This window comes from Pogoniulus pusillus, chromosome 1, assembly GCF_015220805.1.
Source record: "Pogoniulus pusillus isolate bPogPus1 chromosome 1, bPogPus1.pri, whole genome shotgun sequence".
NCBI lineage: Eukaryota > Metazoa > Chordata > Aves > Piciformes > Lybiidae > Pogoniulus > Pogoniulus pusillus.
The window spans coordinates 22,032,486-22,041,962 of NC_087264.1; positions in this window are offsets into that span (position 1 = coordinate 22,032,486).

The window sequence follows — 9,477 nt, forward strand, 5'->3', positions numbered from 1 at the left end:
AAGTTAAAAGTAATACAGAAACACAACAGCCCTCCCAGAAACCAGAGTCCCCAGGAGGGGCTCCCAACCACTCTTCCACCTCCTTTCCACCCCTCTACCTTACCCCAGACTTTGCCCTACATGCAAGGTGAGTTTGGAGGGTTGGCCAGGGGATTAGGAAGCAGGATTAGTCAGGCAGCAAGTTAGGTTAGAGAGAGAAGTTCATGCAGCCCCAAAGACAGAGAGCAACTCTGTTATCTGTGTTTATGTTCTTGTTCTTGCTCATCCCAGCAAGCCTATGAGTGCAGCAGACATCACCACTGTTTCCTTTGCACAGCCTAGCATCTAATTCTTCTCACCAAAATATCCCAGCTAGGCTCAAACTAGCATGACACAACCCAAGTACCAGGGCTGCTAATGCTTCCCAGGATCAAAAGAAGTTCCCAGCTCAAATTAAAAAAAAGCCTGGCTGGGGCACTCAGTGCCATGGTCTGGTTGATTGGACAGGCCTGGGTGCTGGTTGGACTGGATGAGCTTGGAGGTCTCTTCCAACCTGGCTGATTCTATGATCCCCACAAAGTATTGACCAATTTCTTCATGCTCTCTAAGGTAACAAGGATGTTTGAGCTTATTTAGGGCAGCAGATCTTGTGCTCTTCTATACAGTCCTTATGCTGATCTCCAACACAAGCTATGTTTGATAGCCATAAATGTATCTGCCTCTGTTTGCTCCGTAGAGATGCCCAAGCACATTTACTGGAGCCTTAAACAATGATGGCAGTTAAATCACAACCTAGCACCAGGGCAAAATGTGATAATGTTTGGGGGTTTTCTTCCCCCTCCAAATATTCTTAAAACTGAAAGTGTTCTTGATCCTCTTTGGCTCTCAGCAACAGTAAGGCCAGGTCTGGATGTGTTCGTCTGTGATCTATGTTAGACTGGATGATCCTGGGTACCTTCCAACCCCTGACATCCTGTGAGCCTGTGATTTTTTACTGGCACCATGGCCTTTAAAGAGTCAACTCACTGAGCTCCCAAATGGGCTCCTGCACATTTCTAAGGCATTTGTTGGGGAAAAAAAAAAAAAAAAAAGGAAAAAAAGAAAGAAAAAAAAAAAAAAGAAAGAAAGAACAAAATCCCAAACAACAGAATAACCTCCTGTCCATCAAGTAAGATTTCACAACCATTACAGTACCAGGCACAGAGAACTCTGCTTGCCTGGCCCACAGCCACACCACAGGCGGCAAACTTTGTAGCTCTCCCAAACTAATTAGGTTCAGGTCAGGTATGTGACTGAGAGAACTCCAGGGAGGGTAGAGGGTGAAGCAAGAAGCAGTGCTGATGATTCAAGCAGGGATCATCCTGAAAACATAAGCTGTTTCCTCAGAAAGAAGTGATTTTATTTTCAAGAGTCCAGAAAGGGGAAACTTTCTCCTAGACAAAGGAAAACACAAAGGACTTTATTTAGTGAGCAGAGAAGAAGCCCACTGATTTCATTTCTGTCTACAACTGCCTGAAGGGAGGCTGTAGCCAGGTGGGGTTGGGCTCTTCCACCAGGCAACCAGCAACAGAACAAGGGTACACAGTCTCAAGTTGTGCCAGGGGAGGTCTAGGCTGGATGCTAGGAGGAAGTTGTTGTCAGAGAGACTGATTGACATTGGAATGGGCTGTCCAGGGAGGTGGTGGAGTTGCCATGCCTGGAGGTGTTGAAACCAAGCCTGGCTGGGGCACTTAGTGCCGTGGTCTGGTTGATTGGCTAGGGCTGGGTGCTAGGTTGGAGTGGATGAGCTTGGAGGTCTCTTCCCACCTGGATGATTCTATGATTTCTCATCAGTTTTATGATGACTGTTTCTAGTCTCTTACAGAGCTGAGTTGGACAAGTGACCAAAAATGCAAAATCAATTCTAGTTGCTATCAAAAACATCTTTCTTTCTAGTAAGAAACTAGGAAACACTACTGCAATGTCAGTGCAGCTTCCTGCCCACAGAGAGACAGCAAAGGAGTGACAGCAAACCAATGTCTGCCCATAGAAGCAGAGAAATGAAAAAGGCTCATTGCTGGGTTTTGTGTTAGATACCACACAGTGCTGTTTTGTGCCACTCTGGACTGTGAGGAGTGGCTGAAGTTTAATACCTTTCTCCAAAGCCATGAAATCACAAGCTAAGGTTCACAGCAGCCACAAGCCAGATGGATTCTGTCCCATCCCAGCACTGCAACTGGTTCTTGCTGCCAAGTATTGCAATGTCAAAGTACTCTCCTGTTCTCAATTTCTTCACATTTCCAAATCACAGCTTCATAGGAATTCATAGAATCATGGAATGAGTCAGAGTTAGAAGAGACCACAAGGATCAGCCAGTTCCAACCCCTCTGCCATGCCCAGGGACACCCTACCCTAGAGCAGGTTGCCCACAGCCTCAGCCAGCCTGGCCTTAAACACCTCCAGCCATGGGGCCTCAACCACCTCCCTGGGCAACCCATTCCAGCCTCTCGCCACTCTCAGGCTCAACAACTTCCTCATCACGTCCAGCCTGAATCTCCCTATCTCCAGCTTTGCTCCATTCCCCCCAGTCCAGGCACTCCTTGACAACCTAAAAAGTCCCTCCCAAGACTTTTGTAGCCCCCTTCAGAACTTGGAAGGCCACAAGAAGGTCACCTGGGAGCCTCCTCTTCTCCATACTGAACAGCCCCAACACTTTCAGTCTGTGCTCACAGCAGACCTGCTGCAGCCCTCTGAGCATCCTCCTGGCTCTGCTCTGGACACACTCCAGCATCTCCACATCCCTCTTGTAATGGGGGCTCCAGAACTGGATGCAGCACTCCAGGTGGGGTCTCAGCAGAGCACAGCAGAGGGGGAGAATCACCTCCCTGGCCCTGCTGGCCACACTTCTCCTGCTGCAGCCCAGGCTCTGCTTGGCTTTCTGGGCTGCAAGTGCACACTGCTGGCTCAGACCTCCAAGCTCATCCAGTCCAGACCTATCACCCAGCCCTATCCATTCAACTAGACCACGGCACTAAGTGCCCTTGGGCAATATAAAGCATTATGCTTAGGAAAGAGTGACCACAGCAAAGTCTGTGGTCAGTGTTACACAGCTCATCCTTGGTCATTTCTGTAGCAGGTCTTCTGGCTAATGTGACTCTACAATCAGTAGATGGAAAAAAAAATGTCCACGTGAGCAAACTACAACCTGGATAGTACTCATCAGCTTTGAGCTCCAGCTTTTAGTTGGGTGTGCCACAGCTCCACTTGCTCTACAATTACTCCACTTGTAGGAGTATATGTAGAGTGTAACAACTGGTGGAAGCAACAGAAACAACCTGACAGAGCTGTCAATGGTGAGAGATGGAGGTGAACTTCAGTCTGTCTCGTTCTACCTCTGGATCCTTCAGGTATGGCAACAAAAGCGTGTCAGATCTCCTGCAAAGGTTTGCACTGACCACGAGAAAGAGTCTTTTCACTGAGAGAGTAGTGCAGTGCTGGAATGAGTTACCCAGAGAGATTGTGCAATCTCCATGCTTGGATGTTTCTATGACTTGGCTAGACAAAGTCACAGCTGACCTGCTAATTGCTGGCAACAGTTCTGCCTGCAGCTGGATGTTGGACTGGAGACCTCCAGAGGTCCCTTCTAACCAACATTTCTGTGATGCTCTTGGATCCTAGGTTTGAGCTGACAAGCTGAAAGAACTATGTAGTGTGAGAGCCCATGGCTGGTAACATCTACCAAGGCTGGAATATTTGGAATGGTTTATGTGGAGTGAACTGTCTGAGTGGAGGCCTCCCACACCTGTATGTAGCACCAGGTCTTGAGTGGTGACTGAAAGGCAGAGATATTGTGAAATTCTGCTCATGATGTAGCAGCACTTCTGGAACAGTGATGCTGCTCAGTTCCTTTACACAACCAAGGCTTCAGCAAAGAAAAGATGCTAGGCCTCCTGCACTGCTCTTCGAATCCTAGAATCATTCAGGTGGGAAAAGACCTCTAAGATCATCAAGCCCAACCTTTTACCCAACACCTCCACGACCACGTAACCGGGGTGACCTCAGACACGCTTCTGCCGCCCCACGAAGTGTTGAGGGGAGGGTTCAGCCTGGCCACCACGTCTCAAGGTGTTACAAAAAAGACTCAAAAAAATGAAAATAAGGGAAAAATATACGACTGTTGTCACAGTCCTTTTAAGCAATGGTGAGAGCAACAATAGTGGTTTGTGTTACCAGCATGCTGAGGCATTCCTGGAAGAGGGCAGGCTTATGGCTGAGTTACAGGCTAGCATATTGCTTTTTGTGTCCTGGTTTAGCTGCTTCCCACATGAAATGGACCAGAACAGACCACATTCTTGCCACCATCTAGAGAGACAGATCCCACTCTGGACTGGCTGCAGGAACATGTTGGAGTCAGGCAAAAGCTGATAGATCAGTGGGGACACCTCTCTAAGGCTAACAGACTTGGTAGAAATAAATACAGAACAGACAAAAGCCTTCCCACAAACAAACCCTTTGCACAGTTCTGCCACACTGCATTCACCCATGGCACTCTGCTGGTTTGGACCTGACACACATGGTTCTCCCTCCCCACCCATCTCCCCAGCCCTAGTTTGGAGCCAGCTTTCACACTGCTGCATCACTCTCATCTCTGCCATTCCTTGAATCCCTCTCAAACTCCAGTACATTCCCCTCTTTCAGCACAGAGACCTCAAGCAGACATGATGGAAAGTACATGCTCTAATGAGACAGGGAAAGCCACAATAGTGCTAGCCCCAAGTGAAAACTCTTCCACCAGCAAATGCAAGCTGATATGTGAACATGAACAAATTATCAGGCCACACCTTGAGTTCTGTGTCCAGTTCTGGGCTCCTCAATTCAAGAGAGATGTTGAGGTACTGGAAGGTGTCCAGAGAAGGGCAGCAAGGCTGGGGAGGGACCTGGAGCACAGCCCTGTGAGGAGAGGCTGAGGGAGCTGGGGGTGTGCAGCCTGCAGAAGAGGAGGCTCAGGGCAGACCTCATTGCTCTCTACAACTCCCTGAAGCGAGGCTGTAGCCAGGTGGGGTTGGGCTCTTCTGCCAGGCAAGTGGCAACAGAAGAAGGGGACTCAGTGTCAGGGTGAGGCAGGGGAGGTCTAAGCTGGATGTTAGGAGGAAGTTGTTGTCAGAGAGAGTGATTGGCATTGGAATGGGCTGCCCAGGGAGGTGGTGGAGTTGCTGTCCCTGGAGGTGTTGAAGCAAAGCCTGGATGAGGCACTTAGTGCCATGGTCTAGTTGACTGGCTAGGACTGGGTGCTAGGTTGGACTGGCTGAGCTTTGAGGTCTTTTCCAACCTGGTTGATTCTATGATTCTCTATGGTCTCTAAAAACTGACAGGAGTATGGCTCAGCTCACAGTGACTAAAAGAAGCTCAGTCTAAGGACCACAGTTTATATCATTTGGAGCTATAAATGTGCTAAAGAGAAGCTTTTATTTTAACACAGCCCTAATCATGGTGTAGATCAGTGTGATGTGCTGACATGGACTTGCAAAATGATCTCAAGTAGCATTTCAGAGATTATTTTCTCTTCTGATAAGCTTGAACAAATACTGAGCAGCTGAGAATGCTTTAGTGAGAGTCTGAATATGCATCCAGTTCTGGAGCCCCCATTACAAGAGGGCTGTGGAGATGCTGGAGTGTGTCCAGAGCAGGGCCATGAGGATGCTGAGAGGGCTGCAGCAGCTCTGCTGTGAGCACAGACTGAAAGAGTTGGGGCTGTTCAGTATGGAGAAGAGGAGGCTCCCAGGTGACCTTCTTGTGGCCTTCCAGGATCTGAAGGGGGCTACAAAAATGCTGGGGAGGGACTTTTTAGACTCTAAGGGAGTGCCTGGACTGGAGGGGGAATGGAGTAAAGCTGGAGGTGGGTAGGTTCAGCCTGGAGGTGAGGAGGAAGTTGTTGAGCCTGAGAGTGGTGAGAGGCTGGAATGGGTTGCCCAGGGAGGTGGTTGAGGCCTCATGGCTGGAGGTGTTTAAGACTAAGCTGGCTGAGGCTGTGGGCAGCCTGCTCTAGGGTAGGGTGTCCCTGGTCATGGCAGGGGGGTTGGAACTAGCTGATCCTTGTGCTCCCTTCCCACCCTGACTGATTCTATGAGTCTATGATTCTATGAATAGGAGTCCTTCCATAAGCACACAAAAAAACCCAGCATAGATTTAAAGAAAGAGATAATTCTGGGAAATTCTGGGATGTTTTTAATGGGAGCTCCTTTCTCAGGATTTTTTTTTTTTGCTGACATGTGATGGTTTGGGTGTTCCCAACCCCCCACCCCTCCACACTTAGGAAAATCACCCAGACAAGGCCAGAAACCAGAGTCCCCAAGACTAGACTCTACTGGCTGGGAGTTTAGGAATGAAGCTTTATATTCACAGCTTAGCACAATGTACAAGCAGATATTTACAATCCATACAGCTATAGAAAGACAAGTTAATAAGTAACACAGAAACACAGCAGCCCTCCCAGAAACCAGAGTCCCCAGGAGGGGCTCCCAACCACTCTTCCACCTCCTTTCCATCCCTCTGCCTTTCCCCAGAGTTTGCTTTACATTCAATGTGAGTTTGGAGGGTCAGCCAGTGGAGTTAGGAAGCAGATGGATTAGGCACACAGACAGAAAGTTAGGTTAGAGAGAGAAGTTCATGCAGCCCCAAAGACAGAGAGCAACTCTGTTATCTGTGTTTATGTTCTTGTTCTTGCTCATCCCAGCAAGCCTATGAGTGCAGCAGACATCACCATTGTTTCCTTTGCACAGCCTAGCATCTAATTCTTCTCACCAAAATATCCCAGCTAGGCTCAAACTAGCATGACACAACCCAAGTACCAGGGCTGCTAATGCTTCCCAGGATCAAAAGAAGTTCCCAGCTCAAATTAAAAAAAAGCCTGGCTGGGGCACTCAGTGCCATGGTCTGGTTGATTGGACAGGCCTGGGTGCTGGTTGGACTGGATGAGCTTGGAGGTCTCTTCCAACCTGGCTGATTCTATGATCCCCACAAAGTATTGACCAATTTCTTCATGCTCTCTAAGGTAACAAGGATGTTTGAGCTTATTTAGGGCAGCAGATCTTGTGCTCTTCTATACAGTCCTTATGCTGATCTCCAACACAAGCTGTGTTTGATAGCCATAAATGTATCTGCCTCTGTTTGCTCCGTAGAGATGCCCAAGCACATTTACTGGAGCCTTAAACAATGATGGCAGTTAAATCACAACCACACAAAACAGCAGGATGTATGTTCAGAAGCATTCTTCACGTCAACTTCATAGAGAGTAAAAGCTTCTCACACCCTACAAACACAAATAAAGATCTTTATCTACTTCCTAATAATGACACAAGGATAAACTCGGTCCAGTCTTGGATATAGGCAAGGAGCCTCCTCTCAGCACAGCCCCTGTGCAAGGGGCTAACTTAACCTATGGCCTCGAGTGCTCCTGTTCCGCTTCCTCCCAAACTGTCCACTCCGTATTCATGCCTAGCTGCCAAATCACATTAATTCCATAGTTGTATTCCTGTCATAAGCCATTAGTTCCACACTCTTGCTACACATAATACATACATTCCACATTCTTTTTCTTAATATGCAAATCTTTCCAACCATGGTCCCCTTTGTTTCGGTGCCTCCCCACCCACCAGTATATGCAAGAGGGCTCAGAAACTGATCCTCTGGCATATACTCAAACATGAGCAGTATGTGATGATAGGAGAGATGGTTGAGGTTCTCTACCAAGCTTCAAATTGCCTCAAGTTGCCCAGATTCCCAGCCTCTTTCCTCTGCACCAGGTGGTCATAATGGGTTTTCTTTCGAGGCTCCTAAACAAAAACTGATTTTGTCTAGAGTAAAATCTTTCCCACTGGCCCAAAGTGGTATTCTGAGACAATACAGAGGCTTAGGTGAACAACCACATCACTGTCACCATCTCCTGCTGTCAGAATCTCATCAGACCTTAGTGGACTCATGCCTATGCCTTGCATTCAATCAGCATCAACAGATAGAAGATCATCTCCTTTCGACATGAGTTTTCAGTCCCACTGGTTCCTGCTTTCCTTTCCTCCAAATACTTTTCCTTCAAAATCAGCAGCTGGAACCTGTTTCACAGTCATCTACACATTTTATTTGGGCCTAAATGTGTCAGAATAAACAAAGTTTCATTGTGCCCCATCAAAATTCAGGATGTCTCATTAGGTCCAGCAAATCCTTTTATGTTATGTGGTTGTGGTACCCAAGACCTATACTCTGATTCACTGACACAACCATAGTGAATAGACACTTGGAGATCATAGAATGGTTTAGGTTGGAAGGGACCTCAAAGCTCAGCCAGTTCCAATCCCCTGCCATAGGCAGGGACACCTCCCACTAGAACAGGTTGCTCAACCTGGCCTTGAACACCTCCCTGAGCAACCTGTGCCAATGTCTCACCACCCTCACTGCAAAGAGGCCATTCCAATGCCAATCACTCTGTGAGGAAGTTCCTCCTAACATCCAGCCTAGACCTTCCCTGGCACAACTTGAGACTGATAGTGATGAGATGTTGTGCTGAGGGATTTGGTTTAGTCAAGGAGTTGTCAGTGTGAAACTAATGATTGGACTCAATGATCTTGAAGGTCTTTTCCAATCTAAGAAATTCTGTGATTCTGTGATTCTGTGACTGTGTCCCCTCATTCTGTTGCTGTTTGTCTAGGAGAGGAGACCAACTCCATCTGGTTTCATTATATTAAGAAAGGTGAGAAAAATCAGATGAAAGCAATTGGCAGGATCCTTGCATGCAGAGGTCCTGGACAAACGAGATTTGCTGTGCTTAAAGGTGTACTCAGCATCCTCTCTAAGGAAGCAAACACTTCCAGGGACACCTCCAGGGACAGCAACTCCACCACCTCCCTGAGCAGCCCATTCCAATACCAATCACTCTCTCTGCCAACAACTTCCTCCTAACATCCAGCCTAAAGAATTTGTCCTGTAATTCATCCTACTCTCCCAATTGCAATGGCTGTCACCATCTCTCCTTGGGCAGGGAGGATGGCTGAAGAACAGCTGAGCACTCGCTCTCACCAGCCAGATTTATCACTGCTCTTTATCTGCACACACGCTGCGGTGACGTGTGCATTACATATGCTCAGGCTGCAGGGCTAAATGTTCATGGTATATCAAGCTGCAGATGATTTTACAGCTGGCTCTGCTCCTTGAGCAGCGGGAGCAGCTCTTGTGTGTTTCTGAAAGGCAGACTCCAGCTGAACGGCTGGAGCTGTAATTCTCCAGCCTGCTATCTCCCGTGTCCCAACTACCATACCTCCCCCATGCCCCGACATTCTTTGCTGCTTTGTTTATGCTGTAGAAAACATCTGTGAGGGGATGCAGCCAAGGAAAAAAAGGGGTTTGGCAAACGGTGATTTTTCATAGCTCAGCTTAAAGGGAAAATGTGAAGACTGCCCCTCCTCCTCCTCCTCTGAGAAGGGGAAGGGTGGAGTTGAGAAATGAGATCCGACTGCAGCCGGGCCAACT